The sequence below is a fragment of the Coenobita brevimanus genome, chromosome 44, assembly GCF_032717465.1.
Source record: "Coenobita brevimanus isolate Jiangsu-jjx chromosome 44, ASM3271746v2, whole genome shotgun sequence".
In the NCBI taxonomy this organism is placed as follows: domain Eukaryota; kingdom Metazoa; phylum Arthropoda; class Malacostraca; order Decapoda; family Coenobitidae; genus Coenobita; species Coenobita brevimanus.
Genome location: NC_136997.1, coordinates 2,016,750 through 2,037,565, shown reverse-complemented (window position 1 = coordinate 2,037,565; position 20,816 = coordinate 2,016,750).

Below are 20,816 nucleotides of genomic sequence, written 5' to 3'. Positions count from 1 at the left end.
AAATATGTGCAGCATGTGATGTGGTGTGTGGAAGGAAGAGAAGACGGAGGGGGTTGCAAGGAACAGCGTGGTGGACTGAAGAGGTGAAACAGGCTGTGGCACAAAAGAAGAAAGCATACAATGAATGGATGAGAAATAGGGGCATGGAAGAAGTTGAGAGGCGGAAGAGAGAGTTATATGTGGAAAGAAAGAGAGAGGTGAAAAGATTAGTAAGAGAGAGTAAGAAGAGAGTGGATGAGGAATTTGGAAGGAATCTGAGTGTAAAGTGGAGGGACTGTAAGAAAATGTTCTGGAGAGAAGTGAAAAGAGTAAGACAGGGTGGAAGTGAAGTTAGCAGGGGAGTGAAAGATAAAAATGGTAGATTACTAGTGGAGAAGGGAGAAAAAGTGAACAGATGGAGAGAACACTTTGAGGAATTGTTGAATGTAGAGGATGGAAGTAATGCGAGTATAAGTGGTTGGGGAATGGCTGGGAGAAGGAGGGAGGTGAGAAGACAGGAAAAAGTCAGTAGGATAGAAGTTGTGGAAGCAATGAAGAAAGTTAAATCGGGGAAGGCCCCAGGAATTGATGGAGTGTGTGGTGAAATGCTGAAGCATGGGGGAGAGATAGTAGTAGAATGGATGTGGAAGATGTGCAGATTGGCCTGGGAGGAAGGTAGAGTCCCGGAGGATTGGAAGTCAGGTATAATTATTCCCTTGTACAAAGGAAAAGGGGAAAAAGAAGTGTGTGGTAATCATAGGGGCATTTGTCTTCTTAGTATAATAGGAAAAGTGTATGGTAGGATACTTATAGACAGAGTTAGAGAAAGAACAGAGAAATTAGTTGGAGAAGAACAGGGAGGCTTTAGGAAGGGAAGAGGTTGTGTAGATCAGATATTCATTCTTAGATCTTTAGTGGAAAAGTTTCTAGAGAAGGGAAGGAAGTTGTATGCGGCTTTCATGGATTTGGAGAAAGCATATGAGAGGGTGGATAGACAAGGATTGTGGAAAGTGTTAAGAATATATGGAGTAGATGGGAAGTTGTTGAATGGTGTGAAGAGTATGTACGATGGTGCGAAGGCTGCAGTGCGTGTGGATGGTGAACTAAGTGAATTTTTCTCTTTGAAAGTTGGTTTGAAACAGGGATGTGTCATGTCTCCATGGTTGTTCAATCTGTACATGGATGGGGTAATAAAAGAGGTACAAGGTAGGGTAGTGGATGTTGGAGTGGCCCTGGTGAGAGAGGATAGTGTTTGGAAACTCCCTGTACTGTTGTTTGCAGATGATACTGTGTTGTTGAGTGAAGACGAAGGGGAGATGCAAGGCTTGGTGGATGAGTTTGAGAGAGTGTGTAAGAAACGGAATCTAAAGGTGAATGTAGGGAAGAGTAAAGTGATGGTCTTTGAGAGAGGTGAAGTTAGTGAATGTACAGCGAGGTTGGATGGTGAGGAGTTGGAAAATGTGAGTACGTTTAAGTACTTGGGTAGTGTGATGAGTAAGGATGGAGGTTTGGAGGGTGAAGTGCTTGAAAGGGTACAGCAGGGAAGAAAGGTTGCTGGTTCTTTGAAAGCAGTGATAAGAAACAGGGAAGTGAGCATGGAAGTGAAAAAGTTACTACATGACAGTATTGTGATACCAACTCTAACGTACGGAAGTGAAGCTTGGACATTGTTGGAAGGACACAAGTCAAGAGTGAGAGCAGTGGAAATGAGTTATTTAAGAGGAGCCTGTGGAGTCACGTGGAGAGACAGGCTGACGAATGAGGATATAAAGGAGCGTTGTGGTGTGGATGTGGATGTGATAGGAAGCGTTATGAGGAACACACTGAAGTGGTTTGGCCATGTGGAGAGGATGGAGGGTGAAAGACTGACGAAGAGAGTGTATATGAGTGAGGTGGAGGGGGGGAAGAGAGAGGGGTGAGATGGAGGGATGGGGTGGAGAGGTATATGAGAGAGGGAGGTGTGAGTTGGGAGCAGGGCAGTGAAATGGCGGGGGACAGGGCGACTTGGAGGCGATTTGTTTGTGGCCACCCCAAACAGGATTGAGGCGTCTGGCAATAGATAGATAGATAGACAATATTAAGCAAGTGAATATACGAGAAGTGATTTTTTTTTTTTTTTTTTTTTTTTTTTTTTTAACCAAAAATAAACAGTTATGTACAACAGCAGTTAACAGAAGAGGGTCTTTATATATAAAATATTTACAAATAAAGTGCTCATATGGATGAATATTGCAAAAGAAAATTGGGAGTATGAAAGATGATCTGGGGAAGTTGTTTTAACCTGTTATCTGCTCATGGCTGATTTTTGGAGGTGTCTGTGGTGCTCAGACATAGAGGTAAAACTGAATTTTCCCAAAGGCCAAAGTTTGTCTTAGGAATTGAGAGAAAACATGCCAAAGTATATCTATCTATCTATCTATATACCTAGGCTGCTTCCCCCAAGGAAAGGGAGGTAGCCGAGACAGGACGACTCACTCTCCATTTACTCATCCTTTTAAACACATTCATTCGCATCTTAGCCCCAAAGGGGAGAACGGACAGATCCTCACCGCATCACACCGCACAAGGGTCAACTGCGCAATGCAATCAGTGACATCCGCAGCAGGGCCCGACAGCAGAACTGGTTTACCCCTTCCACATCATAACAGACCCATCCCCTTACCCGCACCTGACATGACTAGCTGATCAGACCAAATGCGGGAGAATATCCCCTCAGGGCTGCGTCATCACTTATTCATTCACAATTTCTCTCCATTTATTTCTGTCACGCACAGCCACTCTTCCTTGCTCAACAGACATCCCTCTCGCATCCAGCGCTCTCTTCACACTGTCCATCCATCCTATTCGTGGTCTCCCTCTCAGCCTTACACCTCTCACATCAGATCTAGTTATCTTTTTCACCAATCATTCATTATCCATTCTCTCCATATGCCCAAACCATTGCAACACCCTCTGCTCAACTCTACCAGCCATCTCCCGAACAACTCCAGTTCTCCTTCGCACTTCATCATTTCGCACTCGATCCATACGTGTCACTCCACACATACTCCTCAGACATCTCATCTCCATTACATTCAAACTTTTCCTCTCTGCTACACCCACATTCCATGTTTCAGCCCCATATAATGCAGTCGGTACCACAACACCCTCATACAACCTTCTCTTTACATCCATTCTAAGCGAACGACATTTAAACACTTTTTTCATTCCTCCCAGCACCTTTCCTACTTCATTTATTCTAAACTTCACTTCTGCATCTATTCTTCCATCCACAGCAACATGTGACCCTAGATATTTAAAACAATCTACCTCCTCAAGCAACTCACCATTCAAAACTATATTCATCCCCCTACCATCTATCAACGTCGTACACTTCATCACTTTACTCTTATTCTCATTTACTTTCAATTTCCTCCTTTCACACACCCTTCCAAACTCCTCTACCAACTGTCTCAATCTCTCCTCTGAATCAGTCACCAGTGCAGTATCATCTGCAAACAGCAGCTGCTTCAGATTCCACTCTCCTCCATCAACATTTACCAGACTCAGACCACCTAAAACTCTTGCATTCACCTCCTTTACAACACCATCCATGTAAATATTAAACAACCAAGACGACATCACACATCCCTGTCGCAGCCCCACTCTCACGGGAAACCAATCACTCACAGCATTTCCCACTCTTACACACGCTCTACTATTTACATAAAAACTTTTCATCCCTTTTAGTAACCTACCATCAAGTCCATACAATCTTAAAACAGTCCACAAAGCCTCCCTATCAATTCTATCATACGCTTTCTCTAAATCCATAAATGCCCAAAACACATCCTTGCCTTTCGCTAAATACTTTTCACACACTTGTCTCACAGCAAACACCTGATCAACGCATCCCCTCCCTCTCCTAAAGCCACACTGCTCATCACTAATCACTCCCTCTGTACCCTCTCTAACTCTCATAATTAACACTCTACCATACACTTTACCTACAGCACTCAACAGACTTATACCCCTAAAGCTAGTACATTCATACTTATCACCCTTGCCTTTATACAACGGGACCACACAAGCACTTGCCCAGTCAATTGGCACCATACCTTTCTCAAAGCACACATTCAACAATCTTACTAACCAGTCAACAATAGTCACTCCACCACCCTTCAGGCAGTCCACAGCACACCCATCCATACCTGCAGCTTTCCCTGTTTTCATCTCCTTTACTGCCTTCTCCACTTCTTCCTTCGTGATCAAAGAATCATTCAACTCTCCCAACACATTTATTCCTTGCACCTTTCCATCCGCCACAGTCTCAGCCACCCTTTCCTCCTCTACATTTAACAATCTTTCAAAATACTCTGCCCATCTCTTCCTTACTGCATCTACTCAATACAGCCCTGGCCACGCAAGTGCATTTCAAATATAGCACCACGGTGACCAAGGCCGACGCATGCAAGCATGTTGGAGCCTCCAAAACCAAAACCGAAAAAGTAAACCATACATTTCAACAGGGTATCAGTACCGAAATATTAGCTCAATATTTACCTTGTTTAAGCCATGGAAGAACATCGGTGTCTGATACCCTGTTGAAATGTATGGTTTACTTTTTCGGTTTTGGTTTTGGAGGCTCCAACATGCTTGCATGCGTCGGCCTTGGTCACCGTGGTGCTATATTTGAAATGCACTTGCGTGGCCAGGGCTGTATTGAGTAGTCGCACTCGGAACAGCCCAGGCTGTATAGGCAGTTAACGGGTTAAGTAGAGTACTCTCACCTACTTTGCAAGATTATAGGCAGCACATTGTGCTACAAACTGCAAAATTGCAAAGTAGGCACCATAGAAAAGCATGTATTATAGGGTAGGCCATATGGTGGACACCCCACCCGAGTTACAAATTTCTCCCCCCTTCATTTTTCCTGACTTTCCACTTTCATTTACACTTATATATATATAAGGTACACATGCATACAGTGTATATTTCCTGCAATAAAGGTAAGCATGATCTTAAAAAAAAGAAAGAAAAAAAAAAAACAGTGCATTTGGTACAGTACCTTGACTTGAGGGCTGGCTGGGCTTGCGGGGAAGGAGGGAGGGGGTATCCGGGGCAGTGGTATCAGGCTGTGGCTCCTTTGGCCATCCATTATAATTTTCACTGTCTCTGCTGACAGTGGAAATATCAACTTCCTGCCGTTGGATCTTTGCTTCACAAACTAGTGATGGCCGTAATTTTTTCTGCAATACAGTACTGTATAATATTTTTTCTAGTGGAGCTCACAAACAAGGCGAATCGCAGACTAAAAACACGCAAAGCAGACGAGTGTGCTGTATAGTAATTTAATCATGTAAGAGAAGGAAAAAAAATGTATATGTAAAGATTATTGGTCCAGAGGTAATAGAATAAACTTTTTATTGAATGGTTCTAATTCACCACCTATTTATACAGCATATGGTGTTAAATATAGGTGCAAGATGTTGGGGAAGACATGAGGTGGTATTGATAGATAGGCTTTTTTGGGCTGGTTGACCTCACGTTGGAGTCTCAATTACAGCTAGCTTGGGGTAGGAGGTGAAGAGGATGACCTGCAGGTCACTGGGTCACTGGAGGTTTAACAGTAGGCAAAATTGTGGTCAGAACAAAAAGACTTTCTTGGTGACAAACAGGTTTGGTGACTGACAAGCTCAGTGACAAACAGGCATGGTGACAGACAGGCTCAGTGACAGATGACAGATAGATGGTATACAGGCTGTAGTAGCTGGTAGACAGGTACTGGATTTTCCTGTAGACAGTCTTCATAGTATATGGTAGGTAGCTATTGGATTTGATGGTAGATAGTCATTGTAGTATGTGATTTACAGCAATTGGATATGACAGTAGAGTCTTTATAGTATGTGGTACATAGCAATTGGATTTGATGGTTTACAGTCTTTGAAGTATGTGGTACATAGCAGTTGGATTTGACAGTAGGCAGGCTTGAGAGAAGGCATGTTCTTAACCTTGCTGCCACCAAAATGTGAGATGTAAGCCAGCAGATATACCATCAGGAATGTAGGCTATTCTTAAAGACTCCATACTTCTACTGGATACTTTATTGGGAGAGAGTTATGTTACACTCAAAGTTTATCAGTTCTGTCTCCTAAAATCATTGGGGGAGAAGTAAGTGAGTGTCTCTTGTTACCCAATGCCATGACATTGCACTAAGTTAAGAAATTGTTAGCTGTGTACACATGACACAGTCTTCTCAGCAGATTTGGCCTGTGGCAGCAACCACTGACAATTCATCACCTTCTGGCAGCATCTGAGTTGTGACAATTAAGCAGCAAACATCTGCTCACTTACATCACCATTACCACCTCCATTGCCAACTTACACTGTGAAACCAGAGTCCTCCCTGTTAAGAGAATATCATAAGATGATAAGCACACAATTCTACATGGCAACCTGTGCTAACACAATACTCTATCAGTATATGGCTGAGCCATACAGTACAACCAGGCACATAAATTCATCACCAAACAATCATTACCAGACCTTCTTCACCAATGTCCCTCCTCCAGACATTTCTACACTAACAATGAAGAAACACCCATATACCCACTCGTCGGGCAGGGCACTGAGAGTAGAGACCCCAGTGTAGGAGTGCAAATTGGAACTGCCAGACATTGAACAGTGGTGCTAAGAGCCGGAGCTTGCATTTACCTCCACTGGCTCACTGCCTCTTTCCACCCAGAATTTTCATAAATGTTTCCTAGTGTGGAGAGGTTAATTTCATTGTTGTGTTTCAGAAGAGTGTTGAGAGACCAGCTTGAGAGTGGAAGCCTAATGTACATTCAGCCAGCAGTGAGTGCATAGGAGCTGATGTGGACTCTGCTAACCCCAGCTCTAAGGTAATGGTTGTCGCATGAATCAAATCTTCATTCTGTTCTTCTTGGCTACGTGTGATTGAAGTGTGTTACACTGTTATCAGGGTCACATAGATACTGGTCTAATGGCAGCCCGTATTCCAGGTTCACAGATGAAGTCAGAACAGTGAAGCAGACACATCAACGATATGGTCATCAGGAACCTACCTAAGTCATAAATGTTAAGTATAGACAGGAATGACATCACACCTTGTGTTTTACCCAAAAGAATGTTTGATCTTATTACTTGAGGTCAGCCTATGAAAGTCACAAACAGTGTATGTTTATATTGTGTAACTGCTCGTCATCATAAGAAATATGCATTGTTTGATGTATGCTGAGGGCGAAGCCTGACATGATATACTGCTTATCTTTTGTTGATGTACAGTTGTCGTAGAAATTAAGTTAAAATGCTAGGGATGTTATTGTAATTTTCTGTTAGTTATCAAAATGATCATCGCCTTGTGAGAGTCCACTGCATTCTCTGCTATGACCAGTTAACAGTTAGTCTGTTCCATCCAGTCCCAACAAATCTGTGAGTTCCATCTCTGCAGTCTGTTCTGTCTGCGTTTTCTTCCACTGTCTCTAGTTACCTCTCATTTAACCTGGATAGCCATCTGTTATCTGTTCTACTAAAGGTGTAACCTGCCCATGTCCATTTTTGCTTTATTAACCATGGTGGATTGTATCATTTAGTTTTGTTTTTCCCTAAATGCACAAAACTTTTTATATCTCATCACATGATACCAGAACTGAACACTCCTTTCGATTCCTCTTTGGGTACCCTTAAATTTACATTCCAAGGATTTTGTAACTTCCAGTTTCCTCCAGCCAAAAGGCAGAACGGGAAAGACAAACTGTGTTAATACTTTTTTTTTTTCCCCCCTACAAGGAGGTAGATTTGTATGCTTCATGATATTAGTTTACTGAAAGCTGTTGATCACATTCCATTTCTTTACTAGAATTCATTGTCATCAGGAGGAACAGACTGCAGTGCCAATTTTTCACACAGTTAGATTCTCATCACAGTATTTATTGGAAGCAGCGGAGTATTTTTATGTGTAGTATTTCTGTGTATATTTATAGTGACAAGTATGTTTCACATTAATTGCTTATGTACTGACGTTATGCATCCTTATTAGCTAATGACCTGGAGGTTGATATCTTCATTCAATGGTGGTCATAATGTGTTGATAAACATGTTCACTGGTAATTACTTTCTGGTATGTTGACAGTTATTGACAGTATTGTTATTATAATGATTTTTTTACTCATCTTCGATGCTGGTCAGTGATCCCATTGGTGGCAGGTAGTAAGGCATACGTTGAGGGAAAGCAAAATGGAGAGTCAACAAAGTTTGTCAGGCTTTTTGAATGCTGGGAGAGGTGATTTAATGGAGGTGGTCAGTAAAGAACCAGATGTGATTTTAGCACATAGGATGAGTGAGGAAATGTTCATCATTGAGAATGAGATTGTCCAAGACACAGGCACCCATTCAGCTGAAGCTGAAAAATTCAGGTGTTTAGAGTGTGGTAAACTGTTTACGTCAAAGAGTCATCTTACCCGACATGTAGTAGTTCATTCAGGAGTAAAGAAGTTTGAGTGTAATGAATGTGGTAAACGGTTTGCGATAAAAAGTTACCTCACTCAACACAGATTAATTCATTTAGGAGTGAAAAAGTTTAAATGTGATGAATGTGGAAAGCAGTTCAGGGATAAAACCAACCTCACAAGGCACTCATTAGTTCATTCAGGAGAGAAGAATTTCAAGTGTGATGAGTGTGGTAAATTGTTTGGCCTTGAAAGTCGTCTCACTCGGCATCTGGTAATTCATTCAGAAGAGAAGAAGTTTAGGTGTGATGAATGTGGTAAACTGTATCATTCTGAAGCTAATCTTAAGAAGCATATACTAATTCATTCTGAAGTAAAAAAATTCAAGTGTGTTGATTGTGATAAACTGTTCAGTAAGAAATGCCATCTTAATCGACACCAGGTAACTCATTCAGGGGAGAAGAATTTCAGGTGTGATGAATGTGGTAAACTATGCAGCACAAAGAGTAATCTCATTGAGCACCAACTAATTCATTCAGGAATAAAGAAATTCAAGTGTGATGAGTGTGATAAACAATTTGGTCATAAAAGCAGCCTCACTAAACACCTTCTAATTCATGCAGGAGTAAAGAAATTTAAGTGTGATGTATGTGGTAAACTGTTTAGAACAAAGCAGGATGTAGCCAGGCATGTTACTATTCACTGAGAAGTCAATAAGCATTAGTGTTTTAAATGTGATAGTGTATAATGGTGTCTCCTGCTGATGTAAGAAATACATTTATTATTCCAGTGGAATAAACTAAGCCCATTATTATAGCTAATGCCATATAATTTTATTTAGCATAGGAGAGACATCTTCAGTTAAAGGAGTTAGTGACACTTTCCATTAAGCCATGGTTACAGGGCAACATTTTTGAGCAGTACCAATCTGAAGAACAGGAGCAATGGAATTCTTTTTAAGGTGGCCACACATTTTACTCCATCAAAGTAAGTAAAAAGTCGTTGTTGCCATGCGAGTCAAACAAATGATCATCTTTTCCTATAAAATTTTATGATACTTAATGAGTACAGTGATGGCAAAGACCAATGAGGATGCTGCTACTCTGGCTTTATTTATGCTTATAATATCTTACAGAAGCAAAATATTGCTAGAAAACTGTGTTAAATCTTCAGTAGCTTGATCGAAAGGAGCGTCGCATATTGTTTATAGAGGCTCCAACATACTTGCATGCATCAGCTTTGGTCACCTTATGATTGCTTTCCACACTTCCTGATCTTTGGCAGCCTCCCTATTCAGTCTCTTTGCTCTGAGATCACACTTTATGATCTCATCCCAGGTCTTTTTTTGTTCTGCCACTCGCGACACTATCCCATCGTTCACTCTTCTAACTTTCAGCACCCAGTTGTCATTCTCCATCCTCCCTCTCAGCATGCCCAAACCATCTCAATCTACATTCAGTTCCCATCCTTCCTTTGAACTCTTCAATTGCAGTTCCAACACTGTCCCCCCACCAGGCCCTGCATTCAAAGACACACTACACATCCATCTAATTATTGTCATTTCTGCGTGGTTAAGCCTTGGAAAATCCTCTTCCTTTACTGTTCAGGTCTTACTACCATACAACTTTACACCCTTAACACATGCTGCACACAAAGATCCCTTAATGCAGAGGGGGAGCCCTCTCAGTATGGAGAGAGGCAACAGCTTCCTGAACTTCCTCCAACCACTCCTTACCCTAGCCATGGAGGTAGGTCCAACCTTACCTCCAGCATATAATAAATTATGTCCTCCAAATAACAAACCTCCTCCACACACGCAAGAGACTCTCCAGCAAGATCAATCATTTCATGCCTGACAGTCTCCACATGCTCTCCCTGACACATAAAACCAGCATTATATTGCAGTCTACTTCTAATACCACTTCATCTCTTATGCATTCACTCATCATAAACACTGCACAAGATGTAGTGGTACTGTAGACAGTACCATCACCAGCCCTATGTATCATCTTTTTTGTTTTATCCGCATTAAACACCGTGCCCCCTTCCGCCTCTCCATTCACAAAACTTTTCCTTCGCCTCCCTTTCATTCTTTGCAATCAGCAGCAAGTTGTAAGCTTATAACATCTCCAGTGGGAGTCCATTTCTGAAGTCATGTTCATGTATTATCAGTTGGTCAGAGTTTACTTTGGAGGACACAAAAATCATGAGGTAGTGGATATACTTCAGGAAACCCCCAAATCTTCATCTGTTGAGTGTTGTTTTTCATATTACTAACAATCAGGATACCACCGTGAGGAAATCTGTGATCTTGAGTGAGTGATGGCCTTGGATGTAAACTAAAACTGGTCAATCCATTATCCATTGTATACTACCCCAGTGCTTTTAAATTTATTGGAGTATTTTATCTGTAATAATATTAATGTATGTGATGATTAAGCACAAAATTGAGCATTACAGTTTGTGCAGTTTTAATATTAGCAACATTTGACCCCACTTATTGTTGAAAGCCTTTTGACTCGAGACACGTGCTTGACTGCAAATCTTTCTGAAATAATTGCCCAGAAATCTTTCAGATGTCCATATACTGAGGAAAACAGTAATTCTGGAAGCAAGAATATCTAGAAATGTCCTGTGTGATCACAGCTTTAATCTAGTGGAGTTAGCCTGAGTGCATCTTAAATTTATGAAGTGACTAATTCCAGATGATATAAAATTAGTAGAGCTCACATAGGGCAAGGGTTAATGAATTCTAATAATTTACAAACACCACATGTCACATGCATCATTTGATGTAATTTGTAGGTAGGGGCACCCCCCTTCGACTCTGCTAACTTTAGGTGACTGCACAAAGTGTCAAAGTAAGTGGTATCTTATAGCCCAGGAAATCTTTTCCTGCACTGGATGGTAAGCATATAACTAATAGGTGACTGATGGTTTAGTGGGTTATGGCATTTTTTTTTTAAGGATTTATTCTTAAGGGATGGACTGGGTTTATTGCTCACATAATGCCAGTCTCTGGTGTACAGTTGGTTACACTTGCTGTAAATATTGAGACTAAGTTGCCTAGCATCAGGCTCTAACAGTCTTGGTGAGGCAGTATTGGATTTGATGATCGTTAAATGAATACTTTCTTACCATTGGAGTATTGGGCCCAGACACTTAACACACTTACAGCAGTCACTGTCATCGTCATCAGTGCCTTGCTCCCTCCTGGTAACCTTCAGACAGGGGATGGCCATAACAGAACAGCCTCCAGACAACTTTTCCCCACACGCTTCTCATCTCTCAAACATTTACCTTCTTCTTCTTTCACACCAGTATACTGTACTGCCCCACTTGCTTCTTCATACCACATGGTTTGCCTGTCACTTCTCATGATCTCACTTTCAGTTACTTTCATTGCTTCACTCTCTATGTGCATTCTTTGTTTATGTTCATGTCATCTTAGTGTATTCCTTTTTATCCATTGAGTAATTCCACATCTCACTCCCATTGTCTTCTTTCTTCCGTGATTATCATAAGAACATGTTGCTTACACCCTCCCTGCTGATTTTATGCAAACCTTTTCTAAGAAAGTTCAGTTGTACAGATTGCATACTTATAAGCTTTCTGTTACACACTGCCTAGGTTTCACTCGTAGATTGGATCATTTAGCCTCCATACCAACCATCCTAGCAAATACAATCAATTTCTCCAATTACTCTTCTCATCTGAAGTGATCTCTCCTTAACCTCCCATTCCAATTTGTCACATTTTTACAACATAGCTCCCGTTTATGTCAAACTGTCAACCCTCTCAGGCTTTTCACTTTCCTTTTGAATCCTGCACTTCACAGTATCCATTGTCAACCCTTTACTTCTGACCAAAATCTTTTTTTTTTTTTTTTTTTTTTTTTTTTTTTTTTTTGCATTAACTTAACTTTCTGCTTGTACAAATTCTGTGAACCCCATTCACTACTTGATGTAAATCACTCCCACTTTTTGTTATGAAAATGGATTGTCAGCATACAGGCAAGGTAGCAGATTCCATACACAACCATTTAACTTCAGGTACGTTCATAAGCTTGCTCTCTTTACATAGCCTATGTTGGAGAGGGATGCTTTCACGTGGTTGCATTGACATTGGCTGGATGGCTCAGCTGCTCGTTACACAAATGCCCTATAGCTTCCTTCATATCCCCTGAAAGGGGGATGGTGGACTGCAGAAGGGGGACATCTTCAGTCTGCAGTCAACTGGGTTCACATTTAGATGGACATGGGATTATGACTACTACTACTACTACTACTACTACCTACTACTACTACTACTACTACCACTACAACACCTTCAACTTCCTGATTACACACACACACACACACACACACACATACAAAGGGGAGGAAGGGAAGGTCAGAGTAAGGGATAGAGTAACCTGAGTGTTTGTTCTGGGCTGGTAATAATCTCAGGTTGAAAGCTAATTGCATTTGCCAACAGCTGTCATAAATTTTCTATTTGTAGGTACCTTACTCACATTAAGGGTGGCCAATGGCAGATCACATCCACATTGCTTCTTCCTTTGCCATTGAGCTGTCTTCCCTCCATTTCCCCCCCCCCCTCTCCCACATACAGTATATCCCTTCATCTCATACTTGGTCTCCCTCTCCTACTCTCCTCCATCTCACTCACATACACTCTTCTTGTCAGTCTCTCATTCTCCATCCACCCCACATGGCCAGCCATCTTAGAGTATTTCTCCTAACACTTTTACTATTATTCACATCAACACCACAGTCCTCCTTTACTTCCCGCATGCTTGTGTGGCCCACCATGTGACTCCACTTGCTCCTCTGGAATAACTCATTTACACTGCTCTTGCTCTTGACTTGTGTCCTTCCAAGAGTGTCCAAGCTCACTTCCGTACATTAGAGTGGGGATTGCAATACAGTTGTCCCATGGTTATAGCAGCTTTCATTTTCACTGTATGATAATATGCACTCCTTCCAATACAGTGAATTTTGTGGGTCAAAAAAATCATTGTTGTGCAGCAGAGTTGGTTTCTTCTGACGGTGATGATATAGTGTCTGGTTTCTGATGGCTTAGGAGGATTTAAAGATGAGGACCTACTCGAGAAGTTTGTCTCAGGTGGTGGAGAGCACTAACTTTCCACCTCTTAGCTTCCATTAGCACTGGTAATCGGCAAGCAACAGCCAACTGATGTCAGTGTTTGTATCAGAATGGGAAAATTATCTGGAAATCAAATTTATATTGGAATCAGCTGAGTAACGATAAAAAAAAAAAATGTTCGTTTCACCCTGTGGCTCTTGACAGTTCTAATGCATATAGTATAATGAAAAATTATTTGCAATTTAATCATCACTTTATCAGACTATAAGGATTTTAATGCTGAATTTGTTGGTTATTTGCACATTTAATTATGTTTAGCTAACATGAAAGGAGTACCAGCATTACTTGTACTAATGCTGGGACTTTATAGCATTGTGTGTATCATTATATGCTGGTAGGTGGGGGCTCTCACCATCCACTCACTCGATGTTGTGCTGATCTTAGGTGACTGCCCTTTCCTCTTTTTCCTCTTTCCTTCCTTCCTTTCCTTCCTTCCTTTTCTGTCTTTCTTTCCTGTATTCTTTCCTCTTCCTTCTGTCTACGGGTGACTCTACACTGAGTGACAAGCCAAATGGTTTCCTGTACACCAGGAAATAGGAACCAAATAGTCAGCTTATGGTACCTGGTGGTTTAGTGGATAATTAGGGTGCTCCAATCGGATTGAGCCTGTGTAGGTTTATATCCAAGGGGTGGTTGGGGTTTATTGCTCATGTAATGCCACTCAGGGATGAGTGTGGCTGGTCACTCTCATCTTAAATGTTAGGACCGGCTTGCTTAACCCCGGGCTCCTACGCCCCTTATGGGGCGACACAGGATTAGATGATATATGTATGTATATATGTATGTATGTATGTATGATTAAACAGTATAATATATCACAGTATCTATAGCTATTTTATTCATATTTTGATTTAAAGAAGCTGTAAAATTATTGCTATGCGGTACCTTTATATAATAAAAGGTTAAGACGCTTTAGTTCTTTAAACTAACATCCTTGTCATTGGCCAAATAATAGAAAACAACATAAAACACAAATCTTTTGCTTCCCTAAAAGCACCTAACACCCCTTACGGGATTATGGTGTCTGGCAATAGAAGATAGGCCTAAACAGCAGACAAACAGAAAACTAAGCCTAATCTTAGCTGCTATTGATATATGAATGCAAAACATATGTAAATATCTGGTCATTACCAAAATAATGAAACACAACTCTAATATTTAAATGCATGTAAAGTTTTGGCCCGCCGATCAGTAGCCGTCAAATGAAACAACATTTAAACAGTAAACTTTCAGTTATCCGTTGTAATTCTGCCCAGCCTATATCCAGCGCAACATTCAGCTTTGAACTGGATATTGCGATTCTATCCACTTGACCCTCTATCGTAAAAACTTTACCATGAGTAAAAGGTGAAAACTAAGCACATAAAAACAACACAGTAATGATACAGTGCAGTAATACAGTACTGTACATAGAGTACTATTGTATCTACTCACCAAGTGTTGGCATCAGTGGGGAGAAACAGCACTGGGGGGTTGGCACTCGTAAACAGTACAGGCATACCCTGATATCCGGCGGTGTTGTTTACTGGTGGGAGTGTTCGGACAGTGAGTTGCCAGATATCGAGACAGTTTTCCCCATAAGATACTGAAGAAAAGCCAGAGATACGTTCCAAGCCCGAACCCAAACCCTCACATACCGTAATCAACAGAGACTGACACAGAAACACCATAGGTAATGTTATTATCGTCATAAACAATACTATTACTAAAAAGTGGGACAGCAGACCATACACGTAGCCACTGGGGGGGCAGTTTGCCCCCCCTGGGAAAGTTTGGGGGAAATCTGAAAGGAATTTTTGGCATAGTTCTTGTATGACACTACAGTTTTCCTAATTTAACCACCAGTATATTAACCCGCCCCATCCCGACCACTTTCTCACCAATGGTACCCCCCAATCCCGACCATTTTTGGACCCAAATTTTTTTTGCTAAAACTTTCGCTTTTGGTCAGAAACAATGGTCAGTCACAAAGAAATTGTTCCCTGGGGTCCATAATTGCCTTAAACAGGTATGCCTTGGTCACACTTGGCACCGTGTTCTCTGTAGGTGGTCTGAGCCTCTAACGTTTTCTATGGTATTATAAGTCTGGGAAACCAATGAAAGTAAGTAGATATGTATTTATTACAAACATAAAAACATGTGATAAAAGAGTAAATTGGATTTTATACAAAAATAGAGCTGAAATAAGCATTGTACCATCGTGCGAAACGAGCAAAATCGGGCAGACTGGTCACGATGAATTGCTAACATTCGAAAATCATGATACATATCATTTTTTTTACTTACATAATACTTCTACAATAACATTATACCATTTTACATTTTATTGAACTGTTTTTACGTATTCACAGGCCTTTCGATAACATTTAGCGTAATGTTAGCGCTTATTTACGTAGTGAGTGAACTCGCTGTGACTGTTGTTTCAACTCGTATTGTGTTTTTTCTACTTACATAATACTTTCCTAATAACATTATACACTTTTCAACTTTATAGAACTGTTTTGAGATAATTTCAGGCCTTACGTAAATATTTAGCGTAATAATAGCACATAATAACACACATGGTGAAGTCGCTATGACTGCTATTTCAACTTACAACCTATTTTTGTACTTATATAATAATTCTCCACTAACATTGCACATGTTTACACTTGATATAATTGATATCACATAATTTCAGACCTTACGATTCAACTGAGCGTCATATTAGCGCGTACTTACACAGTGAGTGTTATCGCGATATCATTTGTTTCATCTTACACTAGTATTCAACTTATAAATTACCTTACTACTAACATTACAACAAATTCCACTTTATATAATTCCTATCACATACTTACTGACCAGAATGTTCTACTGAGCGTAATATTTTCGCAGATTTACACAGTGGGTGTACTCGTGACATCAGTTATTACAACTTACACTATTTTTCAACTTATACGTTTTATTCATGCTAACATTACACCCGTTTCCACTTTATATTCTTCCTATCACATATTTACTGACCAGAGTGTTATACTGAGCGTCATATTTTCGCAGATTTATACAGTGGGTGTAGTTTTCATATCACTTTGTTCAACTTACACTATTTCTCAACTTATACATTACTTTCCTGCAAACATTACACCCGTTTCAAGTTTATATAAGACTTGGCACATACTGACTGGCCTTACCATTATACTGAGCGTCATATCGCCATCCCACACAGTTTCAGTAGTGTAGGAAGTTATGGTACTCTCTGAAACATGGCTGAAGGCACAACGCAACATTGGTGGTGGTGGGGGAGGTGGAGAGCGGCGCCTTTCATCACTCGCACTTCTCTTCCCTCTCCCTTTTCCTTTACCCTTTCCCTTCCCTTTCCTTCCTTTCCCCACATCCTGGGGCTGTGTGGAGGAAGTTTGGGAATATTGTATGGCGAAAGACGTGCTGGGGAGTGGCTCCACCTCCTCTCCCCTAGGCCTACGTGCACCACGTGCTCATGCTGCCTCCCTCACACCACTTCCCTTTCACCCTGCACTCCCACCACACCACTTTCGCCTTCCCCAGACAAAACACTAGGCCATACTTTATTTGCCTTCTCGCCCCACCTTCTGATCCTCGGGGTGAGATCTTTTCCTTCCCCAACCACGAGGCAACATCACGTCCTAAGCCGCCATCATCGTCATCGTCCTCATCCTCGTCCTCATCAGAATCTCTCTCTAGGGGATGGAGAGAGGTCCATGCTGGTGTTTTGGGTGCAGGCTGGCCTTCCCTTGCCTTACGATACGTGACATACCGCTTTTTCCGGGGCGAAGGGACCTCCTCATCACTGCCTGTTATTTCCTCCTCAGGCTGCACATAATCTCGATCCACCACATCATCATCAAGTGGAGAATCACTATCTCCAGTGAAGGCATCCAGGGCGGATTGTATTTCGTCGTCTGAGAGACCTTTACGCGCCATGTCTGACCTGGGTCACTGCTAACAGGTGAGTGACCGAGACAAGGGCGAGCGCAGGTCATGCGGGGTCTGGGACGCTGCCCGCCTGGGGGCAGGTAGGGGAGGCTTGGGTATGTGGGCGAATCGAAAATTTCGTGTGAATTTTGAAAATTGTGGAAATTATGAACCTTGCAATTGCAGGACGTTGAAGTACGTCAACGGGATTGGCAGTGACGTAACATGAGGACGTGGAAGTACGTCGACGGGACGCCGCGTGTTAAACAACATTATTTATTTCGAAAAATATTTATGTGGGAACAATAATTCATAGACTAAATATTATAAAACCCATGAGAAAAAATGACCAGTAATAACAGTTTCCCCTATCACCTTAGATTATGTGGTTAATATAAGAGCTCTAATGATGTTTTGCACTTGAATCATGATGTGTAAAAAATGCCCTTCCTGTCCCTTCAGCCACATCCTTTCACACTGCAGGCATATCTTCTAACCCTGTAGCCAGTTGCAGACAAACACTGCACAATTATTGTTACAAACAACTGAAACAAGCAGAATTTTTGAAGACTGCAGGAAGCCATTTTGATCACCTCAGACTACATTTTAGGAGGTAAACAGATATAAATATGTGTGCAAGGGGCCTTATTTGAGTGGGGGACAGAGGGACGTGTCCCCCCCACTTTTTGAAGCTTAGGGGCAGGGGCGAACCCAGGAATTTTCTAAGGGGGGGGGGCCCATTTGCCAGTTTCCTGAAGTTTACATATAAGTTTTATAGTTCTAAGTTGCTTATATATATGTTATATATATATATATATATATATATATATATATATATATATATTTATATTTATATATTCTAATAGAATGATAGATTATGTAATGCTAGGTGAAATAGGCTCGACTTCTTGGTCCTAGAACACCTAACGTGTAGCGGGGTCCTCTTTCGAGACCAGGGCTTAGTGCAATAAAGAGAGGCAGGACACAAAACTTCAGACAATAACCTTTATAAAATGCGTGACTTACAAAGCAGTGCCCCTGAAATGGAAACAGAAGAATACCATAGTGCCCCCAACAACGGAGCAAGCAAGATACAGCCCAGTATGGCCAGGAACGTGCCGACACCCCCACACGAACCCCACGGGGTAGCCGCCACCAGTCGGAACAACCCCCGGCAACAACGGCATATGACAGCCCGGGCCGTGCGCCCCTATGTCACGCAGCCACCACGCCGTCGCCGTCGTAGGAGAAGGACACTACCTTCACGGAGTGGGATTGTTGAACCAGCTAGGGGTGTTGTTCTAGACACTCCAGACGGCGCCCCTCCTCGTGAGACGGCCTATTGTCACTTCGAAAGTGTCGTGGTAGAGACGGCCTGTTGTCGCTCCCGCCCTCGTGAGACGGCCTATTGTCGCTCCGAAAGTGTCCTGGTAGAGACGGCCTATTGTCGCTCCCCTCCTCGTGAGACGGCCTATTGTCGCTCCGAAAGTGTCCCGGTAGAGATGGCCTATTGTCGCTCCTCTCCTCGTGAGACAGCCTATTGTCGCTCCGAAGGTGCCCCGGTAGAGATGGCCTATTGTCGCTCCGAAAGTGTCCCGGTAGAGACGGCCTATTGTCGCTCCCCTCCTCGTGAGATGGCCTATTGTCGCTCCGAAAGTGTCCCGGTAGAGATGGCCTATTGTCGCTCCGAAAGTGTACCGGTAGAGACGGCCTATTGTCGCTCCGAAAGTGTACCGGTAGAGACGGCCTATTGTCGCTCCGAAAGTGTACCGGTAGAGACGGCCTATTGTCGCTCCCCTCCTCATGAGACGGCCTATTGTCGCTCCCCTCCTCATGAGACGGCCTATTGTCGCTCCCCTCCTCATGAGACGGTCTATTGTCGCTCCGAAAGTGTACCGGTAGAGATGGCCTATTGTCGCTCCTGCCCTCGTGAGACGGCCCACTGTCGCTCCGAAGGTGCACGGAAGGAGGCAAGGAGCGAGACTTCACCCCGGCAGGAGACAAGGGCCCAGGCCTCCCATACCAGAGTGGCCCAGACAGGCCTCACAGCCTCCCCTGGCCTCCACTCCCTACGTCTGGCTCTGGAACAGACGCACCTGACAGGCCCCAGCGTAAGCCGATGCCTCAGCCCTCCCCTGTCGACGCCCCTAGACGCTGGAGACAGCAGTCTGCAGTCTCTCCCGATACTCCCCAGGACACCCGGGCGCAATCTCCATACGCCCCCACGACGACGTAAGGCTCCCACCTCCGGCCGAGACTTACACCAGAGGTTCCTGGAGCTATTCAGCCCCAGTCCCGAGGGCCATACCCCTGAGCCCAGCCTGGAAGCCACAGGTAGCCCAGGACGCGAGAGGACGCCCCTACGAGTTGTCCCGTGCCCTCTTGGCACGCCTCCCCTTGGCGGTGCCCCTAGCCCGGCAGGATTGCCGACGGCGTGTTCCCGCCCCTGCCCCCCACGATGAATACGTGTGATGCTGCCCAGAAACAGTGCAAGTGATTTAGGTTAAGTGTGACTTTGCCTAGTGTAGTATCGTGCAGTGACTTAACATAGTGAATATCGGGGCAAGTAAGATCACAGTGAGAGAATAAAGGACGAGTGTGCGAACCAAGATCTGATGAACTATATTTAGGAGTGACGTCCCTTATATACAATTAGTAAGACTGTGCCGCCTGGAAATTCCTCCGTAGTAATACACCGCTACTGCTGTGAGCTCTAAAGCAGTAATACGAGAAAGTGTTAGTGATATTCCCCCACTCCCGCTACCCATAAATCCTGTACGACATTCCCTCGTCCCAGTATCTAGTGTAAGTGTAAACCAAGAAGAGAATCAATTACCAAAGTCCCTTTGCTAGTGGAAAACGTGTAATCCTCATTGTTAACCCTTTAACCGCGGGCATTGTTTTGACCCGACTGGCCCCCCACCCCGCGGTGGTTCCAGCCAAAATGTAAACAAACTTTAAACCTTTATAACCCTGCACAGAATAAATCTAGAGCGAAAAATAAGGTACCATTAGAAAGTACTAACCTTCAGCTTTGCAATGATGTACGTTTCATGATTTCATTGACTATCACTGGATGGGCAGTGCCATTAGAAGTGAGTGATCTAAAATCACTATTTTTCGCTCACACACCATTACCAAATGCCAACCTCATTCTGACAATAATACTATAAACATATATGAACACTGCACATAGGATAAACACCCACTCTGTGTTCACTGAGGCAGGTAAAAGGCACTGTAATTGCGCGCACTTCACTGCCACATCAGCGGTGTTGTCACTCACACAGC